The 17,661-nt window shown below is 48.6% G+C and overlaps 1 protein-coding gene across 12 annotated transcripts in view; it reads right to left on the reverse strand.

Moving 5' to 3' along the window:
- The window catches only part of STAG2 (STAG2 cohesin complex component), a 68,194-nt gene extending 57,595 nt beyond the window's left edge, over positions 1-10,599 (reverse strand). For 7 of the 12 annotated variants that reach the window (XM_085546303.1, XM_015860783.3, XM_015860781.3 and 4 more), the window contains exon 1: positions 10,453-10,599. The gene's annotated coding sequence lies outside the window, so the exon portion shown is untranslated. Of the gene's footprint in view, positions 1-8,498; positions 8,857-9,399; positions 9,516-10,452 lie in introns of those variants that run through there. The other 5 variants (XM_085546307.1, XM_085546302.1, XM_085546306.1 and 2 more) reach the window with 4 other exon arrangements.
- Positions 10,600-17,661: the final 7,062 nt, after the last annotated feature.

The raw sequence follows: 17,661 nt of genomic DNA on the forward strand, positions 1-17,661 counted from the left end.
TTAAATAAAGATTAGTTAGTATTTGCAGACGACTCTGAACATACAAAATGCTATGTAAGCAGCAAGTATTAAGTCTTCCCACACACTCACTTTGGCATGCCTCCAAGCAGGGAAGTCCCACAGAAACATTTTTACAGCAGTAAAGAGAACCTGATACAGATCAGGCAATCACAGCAACATCCACAGCAGCCTTTCCAGGGAGCACCTACATACAGAACTGGGAAGCCAATGCCCAACAGCCACGCTCGCATCCTTCTACAAAAATTAGACATCAAAAAGCAACTCCTCTTCCAACACAGCTTGTACGGAAGGACAGCAAACAACCTGAACCTCTGTGGTCCTTGGTACAATCTAAAACGATCTCCAAAACTCCAATTATTTTGTACATCTTGCTCTTTGGCTGTCTAGTATTTCTGACCAGACTACAACTCCACAATGCAAAACACACAGCCTACAGCATAGTTGTCACTTTGATTATTCACACAGAAGCTTATTTTCAGCCAATCGCAGCTTCTGCCTAAAGCAGACCAGTTTCCACAGATGTAAACTCCGAGGTGGTGAGGAATTAAGCGGTCTGTTATACGCCATAGCTTCTGGTAAGTTAACAGGAAAGCTCTTCCCAAACACATAAGGAAAACCACCATCCTCTACCTATAGGAAAAGCTGGGTAATTCCACCTAGTTAAAATAACATGTTTGGTTAAGCTTTCTTCCAGCAGCTGGAAGAAAATAACTTGCTCTGAACAAAAAGGGGCAGAGAGAAGAGCTGGGAGGAGTGTTCAGGCATTGTTTTGTCTACTTTCTGGAAGACGAGAAGGAGATCAAGTGGGAGGAACACGACTTAGCGTGTAGGATGGCTCACACTGGCCTGTTCATGGACCTACAGCAGATCTCAAGTGTAGAACTGGCACTACAGCTTACACAAACCACAGCAAACTCCAAAGTGCAAAGGCTCATAATGAGATCTAACCACAGCAGGCTGGTACGCGTCCAACTGAAGCAGGAGGTCTAGCAGGGTTCTGACAACAGCATCTGATTAGCTGTGCTAAGGCTAAAAGAAAGTCTCATACAGAGGATGTTCCTGCCACCAGGATCCCAGACCTCCTTCATCTCCTGTGCCCCACCCCACATAACACCTGAGCAGCTTCCCATGGGGGTGCAGACAGAAACGAAAGAGAAATGTACGTGATCTTCCTGCCTGCATATATTAATGCAAATCAACAGCAGTCCTGAATTTCCTTGCAGAGCTCTAACTGATCTATTACAGACTGTGTAACATTTCAGACAGAAAAAGATAAAAGGGAGATCACAGCAAAGATTATAGGATTACTTTTGGAACTGGCACACAGCCCAAACGGTTTTTCAGGCTAAGATCAGGTAGGAAAGCAGATGACAGCAGGAGTAAAGTTTTATTTGCCCAGCCCTTGTTACTGAAAACATTCCCACCGCCACCTGCCCAGATGGCCCTTGCAGCAGCTCCAGGAGCCCAAAGGGCCAGCCCTGCTTAGCACCTCCTTCCTGCTGCCAGAAGCCTCTGTGCCCTTCCACCCAGAGGCTCCACGGGGATTTAGGCATCTGCCGCACAGAAAACCACCCCTGCTCTGCAGCTCAGCTCCTCAAAAGGCAGGTTCTCCTAAGGGTTGCAGGAGGAGCCACAGGATCAGGACCATCCCACTAGTGGAAGCAAGGCACTGCAATGGCCTGGTGGCACAATGAACACACACCTAAAAGTAGAAGGGGACAACAGAGCTCAGTGGAGCAGGGATCTCTGCATGTGGAACATGTGCTCCAAAACAACTCCTGGTTACATAACTGCCCAGTTTGGGCCTTCTTTGTCAGTTCCAGCAACCCTCTCTCCATCAGCTGCCTTCTATGTATTAGGAATAGCTCTCCATGTTCAAGAGATCACAAGCTTGAGCTCTCTCCTACAGATCCTCCCAAAGGATTTGGAAAAAATAACTTTCAGACATTTAAGGCAAGCATCTGTATTTCCTATACCTAATTGGACAACATGCCCCACGACTCAGACCCTACATGAAAGCCATCACCTAAGCCAGATGAAGCCAATAGCCTAATGGCAACATACTCCACTACAGAAACAACAGCATGAAGGTGATGTAGCTGGACACATAAAATGCTTTTCAAATGGTTCCAGCAAGCACACTCGCCTTCCTACACTTTCCCATCTTCTTTGGTACAGTTCTGTTTACCTGGTATCTCTACCTCATCTCCCAGGATCCCTTAATATACACTCTCAAATTATGTTTACTGGGGGAAAAAAAAAAAAATGCCTGAAGAACATCATAAGTGTCTTAGAGTTCCGAACTACTTAGAACATGGCTGCAATCTTTAATCCAAAACTGTTATCATTTTCCTCTTCACTGGAGACAAAGGATGCCTAAGCCCACTTGCAGGATTATGCAAGAATCCATTAATCCACTCTGCAAACAGAACTTCCTTAACCAGTTCTGAATTCGAGGTATGCTTACTGTCATTTATATCCCCTCAGCACATGAGGAAAAAACCTGAGAATTCCATTTTGTACAGGTTGTTATTGTATTTGAAGAATCTTAATGCCCGACCTACTGCGTGTGAAGGGAATTACTTGATCGTACACTTGCCATTTTTGTAGCGTACTGACGTATGCGATTCACCTCTTTGAGGCACAAACACTCTACCTTCTAAGATGAGAACTTCATTAACTTCCATAACGATATCCCATCGGTGAGCAGAAATTGAGCGATATAACCAGAAAGCCAATGCAATGCAGCGGGAGAAATAAAGCGCCTCAAGGCTGATTTGTCTGATTATTTTTGAGCTGTCAGCCACAGGTCTCCCAGTTTACACAATTCCTCAGTAGCACGGTAATACTGCACAGGCACTACATCGGCAACACATATTAATTGATGAATGTTTTGAAAATTAAACAAATACCGATATAAACACATTAGTTTATAAAATATGACTTATCAACACTGAACGGAAGTCCAATTAATTAAACAAGAGTGGTTTCAACATGCAATAGCAGAGGTGAATGTAAGCCAGCAGCACGTTATAAGTAAGAAAAGATACATTTTCCTCCATCATTGAAAGTTGTGCCTTAATAAACTATTGCCATGCTTGGTAAATCAATGTGCGAAAACCCATTTCACCTTTTTTGCCCAGTCACATATTAGGCCACCAACAACAGACCCACATGACAGAGGCGATAAAGCTACTTGCGCAGCTTTGCTTCCTGGTTATCATAGTTTCCAATGAAGTGTAGATTTCTAGAAATAATACTTATGAGAATGAATAAAAATATCGCTGCTTGAATACGAAAACTGAAGAAACGGTACTAAAAAATCATATGATTGGAGCAAGAGTGACACTGCAGCAACCAGGTAAGTCACCCAGGAAAGGCAGGTTTATTGGTAGGGCTTTGTCACAGATACAAAAGTGAAGCCTGGGGTTGGATAATAATAAAAATAAAGATGGAAAATGTGACCAATGGAAAAGGAAAATGGGCACCAAGAGGTACTTCTCTCTTTCTCCCTGAATTATTACCAATAAAGAGCACAGAGCATAATTAGATTTAAACACGTCTGTAGCTTCCCAAACCTCCATCATCAAGGACGACTTCCCAAACTTCCAGTGGGGTACAGGCAGGGAATTATTTTTTCCATTATTGTTAAGCCAACTTCAGTCCTTCCAAATGAGAACAGCATTAGAAGTCGCCAGAGTGACTGCAAAAACTCTCTATTTGAGGCACTCAGAACATGACAGGGCAAACCCCTCCAGAGGGATCCCCCTGTGTGACCGCAGGCTGCCCTCCATCGCAGCACCAAAGCTTCATTCTGCCTGCAGTTACAAGGAACAGCTTGGGATACGGTTTTCCAAAAGGCACCTAAAGCAACAATAAAAATAGAACAGCATATGGCAGCATGCCAGACTGGAACTCTCCTGGAAGAATAGAGTTGACATATCAAAATAGTTGAAAATAATGAAATACAAAAAATACTTTTGTCGCTATTCTAAAGAAGATCAAATTCTTTCTTTTTCAAAGTGATTTAAATGAAAGTGGTTAACTCTGTATCCACCTGACTTCCTATTTGTCTGCTAAAAGCATAGCGAGGCCATATTTAGGCAGCAGTCACAGTTCATCCTCATTTTAAGAAGTTTTTAGCAAGTTTCTCCCATTTTCTCCCTCAAAAAACACTGTAATTTATCAGTCTCCTGATTCTAGGACGACCACACGTGAAATAAAGATGACCGCCAGTGCTCAGGATGCAGTGTCTTATTACTCAAACAAATTAAATTGTTTGGTTACTGCATCCATAACTATCCGAAATATCTCATTACAGGACTCACGTCATCTAAAATCACCTTAAAATTAAAGACTAGATACCTCAAAAGCACGCCAGATTAATTACAAAACTGCACTTCTGACATTTATTACTCAAAGTGGTTTTTAGTACCTGTTTACCTACATCAACTGCCCACAGGAAGAGAATAAAAGCAACAGAATGCAGAGATGGAGCAGTCCCTCTCAAATCACACCCCTACTCCACACAAACTTTCCTCATGCTCAATTCTCACAAATAAAAACAGCCAATTCTATCACTTGCAAATTATCTGCTTACTAAGACTTGATACGGTCCAAATTCCATGTTCTTCTACCTTAAGGGCTGACCAGAGATTCTTACCTAAAGGAATAACAAGTAATCGCATCAAAAACCGAAAAGTCTCTTTTTCAACAGCTCATCCTTGTTTGCAGAAGTAAAAGCCTTTTTTCCCCATCCGAGGTGCTGCAAGGAAAGCACTCTCTCATAAAACTTATGCTGCCATTCTACGTCACGTAAAAAAGGCAATTCAGGCATGGCCAAGAAGCGCAACATTACCTCCAAAAATATTCATGTCTTTCGAGGCCAACGGTGTGTATTGAACAGTAAGAAAATAGCTGCATTAAGTCTTCTTTGCTGCCTGGCTACTACATGAACACCTCTTCCAGAAGGCAGAGAGTGCCCTGCACGTACCACAGAGGAAGCCAAGGCACCACAGCAGCAGATGCTGCACAGTGCACAGCACATACCCATCTACACAGACACACCCCACATGGTAATATCCAGCAGCTGAGACTTTTCTCCAAAATATAAGAGGCACAGGAAGCGTGTGACATTTTGCTCGTCACATCAACCCAAAGGCAAAGTCCATGAGATTGGAGAAAATCAGACATGCCCTCCTCTCCAGGCACTTGTGAGTGGGCACTGTAACTCCTCAATCACAGATCAGTCAATCCAGTATATGCCAAACTTCTCGCATCTACGCATTCTTCCAGTCATACTCTCACTCTTTTACACAAAATACTTCTTCCCTCAGTGAAAGTTAAGAGAAACCTACTGCAAAAAACAAACAAAAATCAAAAAACCCACAGAACACAACTGAACAAACAACATTAAAGTACATCCACAACTACATAGCAGTTGCAAGGCAGCTAACTTCATTTCCATCTGACGTTGCAATAAGTTGATGTAACTGCATACAAATGTGGGTCTGTGTGCGCCTTATTTCTGCCTCATATTGAAATAAAGAAGTTTAAATGCAGACTGTGCTCCTCCAAATGACTGCAGTCAGTGGAGACTAGTAAAGAGCCGACTATCACTGAAAGCCAAAGGGCTAAAGAGCCCTCAACATCCCCTTCTCCAAAGCCAGGTGTCAGATCTCCTCAGCTCTGTTTGGTCCAGGGCAGTCAGTGAGATGAAGGAAGAGAACCTTCTCACTGCACCTTCTTTTCTACCCAATGCCTCACCTATCTGTGGTTTCCTTAATAGCACAAAGCTTGGAAATAAACTAAAAACACAGTACACTGTAAAACACAGCAGTGGTATAACCCATTAGATTTAGTACTTGATCCTGGCTATCAAACTGAATGAACATGAAATGATGGCAGCTTTTGCATTGATACCTATGGAAATGTTTGACTAATCGGATAACAATCCCTCAAGCTTCACAACACAAACGAGTCAGCATCAGCCCTAAATTCATCTGTATCTGAACAGGGGCCTTGTTCAGGAGCTTCCCTAACTTCATATTTACTCTCCAACTTGAGCTGATCTCATGAACCACAACGTGAGGAAACTGAATTCAAAGAAAACAAATTCTACTAAAATAACGTGTGAATAGAAGCACATTCTGAATCTCCAGCTCCCAGAAGTTCTCATTGTGCAACACAAATAAATATCTGACCTTATTAAGAGTCATATTACATTTCAAGGCTCATCCTTAAGCTGCAGATACCAGAGACTTGCTGGAAACAGGGTTGTTTTCAAATATAAAAAGCCAAGTGATGGCACTGGACTAACCCTTAGATGCAAAAACCATTAACAAGGTGGTGAAAGAGCTGAATGGCAGGAAGAACCTTTATTAAATAAATGCTAAAACAAGACCCTCACCTATGCAGACATAACACAGCAAGGACTACCAAAATGTCTCCCTGCCAAATATATCAGGACAAAACATCCCATGTCCCTGCCCTTCAGGCTGCCCTGCCAGCACAGCTTCCCTACCACGGTGCAGTGGAATCGTGCTACATGGAGCTGTGGGAGGCAGGGCCCTACAGAGCAGGGCACCCAGCACCTTGCAGCCACATGGGCTCCCAGACCTGATCCAGGAGCCCAGTGCTGGCAGGATCACAGCCCGGAATTGGGCACATGGTAGAAGGAACCCCGGGACTTGTCCAGTTCCACCAGCACGCAGCCAGAACAGGACAGAAGAGAACCACTGAGGTCAGTGACAGTTTGAGACCATCAAGAATTCCCATTCTCACTTACCATTTGATCTTAAAACTGAATCTAAGCCGGTGCACTAAGACTGTGTGTCATATGTAAGTTTTTGGGACCCACGTGGAAGAGCCCTTTCCATTCCACCATGGATCTCACTGAGCTCAAAACCTCAGCTCCTTCAACAAAACACAGAATTACAAGAACACAACCAAGAGGCCAAAGTAATCAGCACCAACATTTGCTTATTTCTGGGATTCACTTGACAAAAACAAGCAACCGAAGCACTAAGGGCCTTTGCCAAACATACAGCACACAAATTGCAGACAACCTAACCTCTCCTATATGTGCCTGCAGCAACAAACTGAGACAATACCACTACAGACAAGAATGACAAACGGGGACTCTCCAATCACTCTAAATCCGAACTGCAAGTGACAAAGAACAATCGAATCAGAAGGTTCACGGCACCCAGATAGTTAGCAAACGTCATCCCATGATTTAGATAACTCTTGTGTACTTGTTTCTACCACCGAGAGCTCTCACTTTCAAGTGGTCTGTAGCCTGCAGCTATCTCCTATAGGAGACTGCGGTACCATGCAATATTCAAGAGCATCTGTCCACATTACTTTCTTTAAAATACAAAACCTAAAGATGTTGATGCCATTTGTAGGCTGGGCTGAACCAAACTAAGATGACTTATCGGTGTTATCCACATGGCTTCCAAGTGGGAATTACTTCCTTCTATACATCTGTGTCTTTAAATACACACAGATGTAAACCAGGAACATTACAAATTTATGAAATTTGAGTGAATGACCAACTAGTTTAATATTCCTCTTTTAAAAACTGAATGCTCTTTAACCAAATGACAAGTTTTGAACTAATTACTTTAATAAGCTATGAAGCTATTCACCTTTCATAGTTACAAAGATTCCAACTACATTCACCACTCAGCGCTATGAACCACTTTAGTGGCACTGGCAAGTTCTACTTTCAGCTGCAAACTATGGAGGCCTGGTGTGCCCAAGAGCCATACGTGACCTGAGCCGGAGTGCTGAGGCAGGGGACCAGCTGGCCCTCACAGCACCCATGGGTTGTCCTTGGCACTGCCTTCCTGAAAATGGAAATCACAGAATCACAGAATGACCCGGGTTGGAGGGGACCTCAAGGATCATGTAGTTCCAACCCCCCTGCCTGGCAGGGCCACCAAACATACACCTTTACTAGATCAGGTTGCCCAGGGCCCCGTCCAACCTGGTCTTGAACACCTCCAAGGACGGGGCATCCACAACCTCCCTGGGCAGCCTGTTCCAGGGCCTAACCACTCTCCTAGTAAAGAACTTCCCCCTAACATCCAACCTAAATCTTCCCTCTTTTAACTTAAAAGCATTTCCCCGTGTCCTGAAATGAGTGGAAAAATTCAAACACACAACTTTGGCCCAGGTACCCAACACGGGAGGTATCTGAGCGTGATTAAATTCCACAGGAAAACTTACGTATCTCCCCAGCCCCAGTGTTGTTTCCTGTTTGTTCACCCAACGGTAAACTCACCGCAACAGCCCTAACTTCCCAGATTTCCCTCCCTGGCTGCTCAAAGGGCACATGATAGCGGGGCCCTGCTGGGTCTACACCACATCATTAGAGTTCACCCATACAGGGTGACGAGCAGGCAGCACCACGAAGGTGGAGATTCGAAGGTGGAGACGAAGGCCTGTGTCTCACTCCGGTATTTGTGTACCTGCAGTAACTGACCCACACGTGGGTGTTCTGGTGAGTCCAAGGCGGATCCACACCCCACGAACAGCAGGAAGGGCCGTTAGGCTGGCTCTAGGGAAGGGGGCACGGAAACGGGAAAGAGCCGCTCCAGCGGCCGAGCGCCTTAACCGAGCAGGAAGCGCCCAGAAGCAGCGGGGCCACTGCCGGGACCCGGCGCCAAACCCGCGCACGGAGGCCGCTGTGCCGCAGGAAGGGCGCAGCACAGCTCGGCTCCTTTGAAACGAAGCTCGACGCCGCCGCAGGCCGGCGCTCCCGGCGGCGCTCCGTCACCTCCCGAGCCCTACGAACCCGCCCGGCTCCGGGGCCGCGGGCCGAAGCTCGCCGGGCGACGGGAGGAAGCGGCCGCCTCCCGCCCGCTGCCGGCCAATGAGCGGCGGGCGCGGGGCGGGCGGGGCGCGGAGGCGCCCGGCGGCGGAGCAGGCCCGGCGGGGCCGCGCGTGACGCACTTCGGTAACACGAGTCCCGCCCGGCGCCGCGCGGCCCCTGCCCCGATGGGCCCCGGGGAAAGGGGGGGGGGAAAGCGGGCGGGCTGCGGCGGGAGGGGCAGCGCTCCGACACGGCCGAGCACAAGCGGCCCCAAAATCGAAGAGAACGTGCGAGCGGCCCGGGGGGAGAGTGTGGGCTCGGTCCGGACAGAGCGGAGAGGAGAAGGCCGAGCGGGGCTACAGGAACCCGCAGACGGCGGAGCGCCAAGCCAACCACAAATGTAATAATAAAAACGAGAAGCCCCGAGTTCCCGGCCGCGCCGAGCGCCGCACCACGTCGGCAGCCGGAGTTGGGTCGGGGCTTTATTTGTTTGTTTGTCTGTTGGGCCCTAAGTCCACGTAGAGAAAACAAGCACGAGAGCGGCGCCCGGTTCCTACCTGGGCCGTCGCAGCCCGGCGGCCCCGTGTTCAGCCGGTCGGGGCGCAGGTCACAGCGGACAGACCGCCCCGAACTAAAGTGGCGCCAAAAGCCCCCGGTCGGGCTGCGGCTCTTCCTCCTCCTCCTCCTCCTCCCCCTCCCCCCCATCGGGGGCCGCCCAGGCTCCTGGCGGGACCCGCACGCGGCCCGACCCGCGCTGTGCCTTCCCTACAAGTCAATAAAATAAGCACCGCCGTGCCGAACCGCTCGGCTCCTTCCGATGCGGCGACCACCCCGAGGCGCTCGGAGGGGGCGCGGGGTCCCACAAAGCCCGGCCGTGCGAAGCCGGGGGGCGCAGCTACTCGGGTGTCGTTGGGTGGAGGGGAGGAATAGCCCCGGCCTTTGGAGCGCTCCCGCCGGCCCCGCTCCGAGGGCAGGGGGCCGGGTAAGGAGGGCAGAGCGCCGAGCTGCGGGCGAGCGCTGTCAGGCGCGGGCCGCGATGTCCCCGCACGGCCCGGCCCGCGTTGGCCTCCGCTCGGTTTCCCGTCGCGGCCCGGCTCCCTCCTCCCGCTGGCCGCCCGTTCCTCTCCGCTCCGGCCTTGCCCTCCCCGCCCGGCGGCGCACACACAATGCCCGGGTCCTCCATCTTGCCGGCAGCCGCCGCTCGGCTCGGGGGAAGGGGGAGGAGGAGGAGAAGGAGGTTCTCCATTTTAGCTCGCCGAGCGCCGGGCCCGGCCTGCCGGCGGCCCACCCCGGGCCGGAGGAGCGGGCCCCGTGCCGGTGTCCGGGGTGCCGCTTTCGGGGCCCTCCTCTCTCCGCCGGCGCCGCCGCTCGCGTGCCCCCCTCCCCGCCGAACGCGCCGGGGGAGGGGGTGGGAGAGGGGGGGGGGTGTGGAGCGGGGGCCGGAGTGTTTTCGCGGCTCGGCCCCGCCGTCCTCCATCTTGGCTGCGCCGATCCCCGCGCCCCGCCGCCCCGCGCCGCGCCCCGGCCCGACCCCGCTCCGCCGCCGCGCGGCCCGTTCCCGCGTCCCCCCTCCAAACTTCCAGAAGCTTCGCCGCCATTTTCTAACTTACCTTGCCCAGCGTCGGCGCGGGCGGCGAGGAGGCCCCGGGCGCGGCGCCGCGCTCCTCCGTCCCCGGCTCGGCCGCCTCTCGCTCGCCCGGCCCGGCCCGGCCCGGAGACGTGCCGGCGGGGGGAGGGGGGGGGGTCTGTGCCCGGCGGGGAGCGGGCAGGTTATTTAATTTGGCGGCGGCGCCGGGGATTGTTTGGGGTGTTCGCGGCTCGGCGGCTCGCGAGCGAATGGAGGCCGCAGGCGCCACCTGGCGGCCGCCGGGCGCGGCCCGCTCTCCTGGGCGTGGGGCGACATCTGCCGGCCGGCCAAGGAGAGCCGCGCCGCGCGGGGTAAACAAGGCCCTGCGCATGCGCGCGACGCTCCCCCCGCCCCCTCCCCGGCCGGCCGGGCGAGGAGCCCCGGCTGTGCGGGGCAGCGGCGAGCGGAGAGCCGGGAGGGGCCGGGCCGAGGGGGGAGGCGCAGCTGGCGGCTGCATTCACGGGGCGGGATCGGGTGAACGAAGGGCGGGAGGCTGCCGAGAGGGATGGCGCTGAACCCTCCGCAGGGCTCTGATCAGGTGGCTCCCGCTGCCCCTCCGAGCGCTTCGGCACGGCGCCTTCTACGTGCTCCTTCTACGTGCTCCTTTCAGCTCTCAACTCAGTTCGTTGTTGTTTTTCCCCCGGCCTTATGCGGTGCTGTAGCTCGGGACGGCCTTGTGCAGGCTCGTGGTTCCACCCCGCAGCACGGCAGCGCTGCTTCCCCACGGTCAGCTCCCAAAACTTGGAGTTTAGTCATAAAAACGTGGGATTTTTTAGTATTTATTTGGACTCGTCTTCGGATGTCCAGAAATAAAAAACAAGTTGTAGATCTTTTCTTGTCTTGTGTAACTCCAAGCACGGTGCTCATGCTGGGTAGATGTGCTGCGTGCTCACTGCATTACTTATGTAGGAAAGGTAGGAAAGAAACTGTAAGCTTTTGCCTGCACAGTTTCAGTAGTGGCTACTCGCACTAACACCCAGCGTTGTGTAAAGATGATCATACTTTACTGCCAGAGCTGGAGAAACACTGGGTGCTCCAGGCGGCCTCGGTGTGGAAAACCCAAGCGCTCAGATACAGGTCAGGTATGCGGCGCGATGAGGAAACGCTGCAGTTTGACACGCTCCACCTCATAGCTGAGATTTTTTTAGGTAATTGTCTTTAACAGTGAAAATGTGACATTATTCGTAGGGTGCGGTTTGGAAGGAACGCGTGCACAAGCGCTGACAGCTCCGTGGCAGGTACAAAAGCTGACTCAGGCCTTAACAGCTCAGATTCATAACACTTCTGCACGTCCTGACTCATCTGATGGCTGGTTTTGTGCACTTGTGACAGCAGCTCGTGGAAGCTCAACAGAGACCCGAGTCACTGGGCACACAGACCAGGAGGATTTCCACTCCCTCCCAATTGCTCCATTCATCTGTGGACACTGCGTAAGCAGAACTTGCATCATCAGGGAGGTGGGATGGGCCATTGCTTTCCACCTATAGTAACAGGGGAGATGTGATGAAAAACCCTTCTTGCGATATAATATAACCACTCTTTTCTAAGAGCAGTTCCAGATGTGTTTTGACCCATTTTCAAAATCTGTGAAGGAATCAAAGAACATCCTGAGGGATCTATGTAGAACTTCAGCATTCCGGCATATTTTCCAATAAAACAGCAATTAAAAAAAATCCATTATCCAAGCATAAGGAAATAGAGAGGTTTTACAGCTCTCACCTCACTAGGAAGGGTTTGTATCTGACAGAAAAGCTGTGAGAAAGAGGGAAGGAGAAAGCACTTTATGGGACTCCATCACCTTTCTTACAACAGTCACTCTTAAGACTTCAAAGTCCACCATTACGGATAGTGAGCCCAATTCAGAGATGATTTAACAATGACTTTTACAACAGGGATTGTTACAACGCTTGATCCAAAGACAGCTCTTGATCATTCACCCATTTAAGAGTTCTAGGAGGGGGCAGATACCCAACTAATTCCACATCTGATTAATGGCCAGAATTCCACCAGCAGATCAGAACACCCTCAAGCTGCCAGATGGCTGATTCATTCCTCCAGGCAGGAGACTCATGCTCATGTTGCTCCCCTTTCTTTGAGGGAAACTGAATAGGAAATTGCTCTGCAATTCTGTTTCCTCTTTTCTATTTTTAAAAATAAATAAATAAGTAGCACATCCCTTGACCATTCCTTTTATCTTTTCTAAAGATGTGTGTATAAGAGTCAGAACAAAGAAAAGGAGAAAAAAAAACAACCAAACAAACAAACAGAATTGTTGTACTGGATTAATTCCAAGGAGAGGCGGTGACCTGGATCACCTGTATTAAATAAGTTCACAGCCATATTTTTATCTGTCTTGCTGGGGACAGAGACAAAAAGCAGTTTTCCCAGTCCAATTTTGTTTCTCTGGTTTCTGAAACTGACTCAGTCACTCCAGGGAAATCTGCTCTGAAACCTTTTGGAGATGAGCTATTACATAAGAAACGAAAATAAAGACCAAAAAAATGGGTTACTTTCCCCTAACTCACAGGAGAGAGATTTCACATCAGTGGCTCCTTAGACCTTTTTCCCTGTTCTGTGAATAACTTCTTCCTTTTGTGGTTTACATAAATCACCCTTTTTTGTCCCTGTTTTTCACCCCAGTCAGCTCCTAATTCTCTTGGATTCCATTTCTGCCCACTGTGCTCTCAGACCCACAAAGGTGTGCGGAGTCACAGCTCGTAGCTTTGCCATCAAAAAAGTTTCATGCTTCACTCTTGGTTCTAGAAATGAATCAAAACCCTGGCAAGGCACAAATGCCTTCCTGCCATTTCTTCCCTCAGCTGTCTGCCTGTGCCACTTGCTTGCCTGGGCCCCGTTCTCATTCCCATATTTGAGGTGAGGGGGTTCTTGCTGCTACATCTCATTCTTTGAGATAATAACCCTATAGCCACTTTTTAAAGTTTTCATTGTTAAACTGTGTAAAAGCCAAGCCAAATATTGGAAGGAAATAGTGAAAAGCCATTCTCCTACTTCAAAGGAGCTGATTTCATTGCAGGTATATGACTTCAGCCTTACAGATCTGACAAGGAGCATTACAACTCCAGCCCTCCCCTGAGCCAAGGGCAGGATCTGCTCCTGTTCCCAAACAAGGAGGCTCTGGGGGACAGAAGCAAACCATCCACCCAGGCAAAGGGATCACAGGGCAGGGAGTGCTTTGTGAGTCAGGCACTGAGGCAGCATTGGTGACACAACCTGCAGAAGAGGAGCAAGTACAGGAAAATGTGTTTCATTCTGGACAAATTGAGTAAGACAAAGGGCATGGTGAGAGGCAGGAAACTACAGACTGTCCAACAACACAAAGGTGGAGTGAGAAGCAGACAATGGCTACTGAGAGGCTAAGTGAGCCCATTGGCAGCGAGTGGCTCTGAGCAAGGAAGAAGCTTGAGCTGGGACAGTAAAAACTGTGCTGAGACCCCACAGTACTGTGAGCACACAGGGCCGCTCTGCTCCCAGGAGCATGTAGCACTTAGCAGTTCTCAGCTGCTCAGCTTTGTAGAGCCATAGGTCTCTCTGAGGTGATGACACAGAACTGGGTTTTGCCTGAAAAGGGGAGGAAGGCAGCTGGCTTGCGGTTAGGTGAGGTCGAAGTAGAACTGGGACAGAAGCATTGTTCTGCAGCTTAAACCCTGCCCAGAATCACAGAGCAAAAAGATGATAAACAAGTGAAGTCAAATATATTTATGTTTAAATTGTCATCAATAAGCTTTGAAGAAAATGATCCGTCAAATAAACAAGTCAGCTCTCTCCTGTCTTTTCAGGCAAACACCCATTTTGGCTGTTGACAGTGGATCAGATTATCTTGGCCTTTTCCCCACAAACTGCTGAGGCCAGAGCTTGCAGAGCGCTGCAGTGGGAGCACGTGCAAGGGGGTCAGTGCCTACAGGACAGATAAGGTTAAGGAACAGATTACTCCTTCAGATAAGCTCATGTGGTTTTCTGGGCTGACTTAACATGCTCCCAATATTCTACCTGTATCTTTGTCACCATTTCCTTTCATTTAGTTTTCATCATCAACCAGCTTCAGTGTTTCTTCCTGAAAGCCCACTCTCCTCCTCATCCAGTGTGGGACTCAAGGATGTTCTTGCTGCCTGAACTCTCTGATACAGCGTAAGGTACAAGCAAAGCAAAGCGTGATCTCATCATTAAGCTGTAATTGAGATCTTCTTTTCATGAACAAGTAGGAAGCAATGTAACAGTTCATTCATGGCACCTTGGCAGTTTGCACAGATGTTCAAAACTGTTAAGAGATGAACTGTTTCAGAATGCAACTTCCTTTAGCGGGCTTACAGAAGTACCACAAGCCTCAACAGCAGCAGCTGAAGGGCTTCTCCCTCCACAGGCCCTTCTGGGAACACTAAGAATGAGGACAGCAGATCCCATCGTGACTCTCCCATATAACACCCTCAGGGTTGGGTATCGGAAAAGGAGATAAAGCCAATCCTGGATTCGGAAACTTAACTCTCTTATGCAAGAGTTCAAAGAGGCTACTACAGCTTGACACCTACCTTTGAAAAGCTCACATTGAGAAGACAACTATTTGCTTTAAGTGATGAATCTCATCATGCTGTGCAAAAGTAGGTTACACAACTAGTAATCACCCAAAGGCAACTAAGTAGTTTTCACCTATCCTACAGTAGGATTTTGTTTAGCCAAGCAATTTATCACTGGCAATATACTGTCTTCTTTCCTGCCCCAGGAAAAAAAGCAAGCTTTTGTGCTATGTCAGTCACAGAGCTGTTATTCTCTGAATCAATGTTAGTAATTTTACTGTAACAGTGACATCAGTATTGCTTAAATACGGAGTCCTGGTTAAAGAAACTGAGGATGAACTGCTGAAATTCAGTTTCTGTGCATTATCACAGGTCACTGGCCTCCTCACATAAAGCCACATCACAGTTACGGCTCAGTAACTTCTCTACAGCAGCATCAGCACATCCCTTGAAACTGCCCAACAGTGGCTCACAGAGACAGAGGGTACTGTCAGCAACCTGAAGCAGTGTGAAGGCACAGCTGAGGAGGGCTCTTCCTTATCAGGTTTTCTAGCCACTCAGCAAAACTTAATCACAGAGAACACAAAACTAAAAAGGGGCGAGGGCAGGTTGAGTATTAACTCATAGTTCAGTTCTGTGAAGAATGAGGGTAATCCTACCAGACCAGCTGTGCCATGGAGAAGGCAGCCATCACCCTTCTCAAAGCAGGTCCAGGAGGTAAGGCCAGCACATGAGACACACAATGTCACACCCTGTGCCAGGTCACCCATCCTGCTTGCTAACAGGAGTTAATCTTGCACCAAGTAGAAGGTAAAAAAGAACATTGTTCAACAACTTTTTCACTTATCTACCTCCACAGAAAAATACTGCTAAAGCCACTCAGAGCCACAGAATCACCAAGGTTGGAAAAGACCTACAGGATCATCCAGTCCAACCATCCACCCATTATTAATAGTTCTCACTATATCATGTCCCTCAACACAACGTGCAAACATTCCTTAACACCTCCAGGGTCGGTGACTCCACCACCTCCCTGGGTAGCCCATTCCCCTGACCTCTTTCAGAGCAGTAGTATTTCCTAATGTCCAGCTTGAACCTCCCCTGTTGCAGCATGAAGCCATTCCCTCTAGTCATATCACCAGTTACACAAGTGAAGAGGCCAACCTCCTGCTAACTACAGCCTCCCTTCAGATAGGGATAGAGAACAATAAGGTCTCCCCTGAGCCTCCTCTTCTCCAGACTGAACAATCCCAGCTCCTTCAGCCGCTCTTAATAAAACTTGTGCTCCAGACCCCTCACCAGCTTTGTTGCCCTTCTTTGAACACGTTCTAGGGCCTCAATGTCTTTCTTGCAGTGAGAGACCCAAAACTGGACACAGTACTCAAGCTGCAGCCTCACCAGAGCTTAGTCCAGGGGTAAAATCACTGCCCTGTTCCTGCTGGCTACACTGTTTCTGATACAAACCAGGATACCATTGGCCTTCTTGGCCACCTGGGCACACTGCTGGCTCATGTTCAGCCAAGCATCAATCAATACCCCAGATCTATTTCCTCTACGCAGTCTTCCAGCCACTCTACCCCAAGCCTGTAGCACTGCCTGGAGTTGTGGCCAAAGTGCATTTGGTCTTGTTGAACCTCATCCCATTGGCTTCAGCCCAGCTATCCAGCCTGCCCTCTGTAGGGCCTCGCTACCCCCAGGCAGATCCACACTTCATGCCAACTGGGTGTCATCTGCAACCTCCACATTCTTCACTCTGTGGCCTTTTAGGGTAGGCCTTACACATGATGCACTACAACTTCCATGCTTTGAAAGGCAAGGCAGATTATTTTCCAAGTACTGACTAAATCTGATGCTCAGCAAATTTTATTTCATCTTGTACAATTTAACTCTAATATACAACACTTCAGCTTGATGTCTTCCACAAATGCGGTAATTAAGTGTTTGCATTAACACCTCATCCAATTGATTTCATTTCTAATAGCCTATTATGTATAATTTTATTAATTTTAATAAAAATCAACATGAAAGCTGACTTTAAAAACCCGCATCCTTAGTTAACAAAAATGCTTTGAAAGCTTCAAACTTTTTGTCCTGTAGCTCCAGGCTGTGCATACAGCTAACCAAAATATGCACTTGGGTATTCATCATGGTCTAAACTATCTATGCAATATTAGAGGAAGTTTTAAAAAGCAAAGCTGAATTAAAGAAAAAGCAGTCAATGACATTACGGTTATGCTATGGGCCGTGGATTAAACCCAAAACAATAAACAAGTATGGAGGCTAAGCATCTGTGCAGATACCAGCTACAGCAACCTGTAGGATAAATCTGTATGAGGTTTGGGGCTCCATATTTCAAGGCACTGATAAAAAGCTAAAGGCATAACAAAAACTTTTTGTCCTTATCTTGTTCTTGTATTCCTAAACAAGGTTGCAATTTCATGTTTTCTAAATTAATCATTCGAGAATATATTAAAAACTCACATCAATCTCCCACATACCTGGAGCAGCAAATAGCTCTACTATTGTCACAGTAAAACAGAAATAAGATTCTATGTAGTAACCAGTAAAAAAAAGTGACCAAATATTGGTACCTGGATTTTTCCTCCATAGTTCTTAATTCCAGGTAGCTCTTCAAGAAACCAACTTCCAGGCATCTCTGTCTT

Source organism: Coturnix japonica, chromosome 4 (genome assembly GCF_054131305.1).
Source record: "Coturnix japonica strain WE chromosome 4, WE-NBRP24, whole genome shotgun sequence".
In the NCBI taxonomy this organism is placed as follows: Eukaryota; Metazoa; Chordata; class Aves; order Galliformes; family Phasianidae; genus Coturnix; species Coturnix japonica.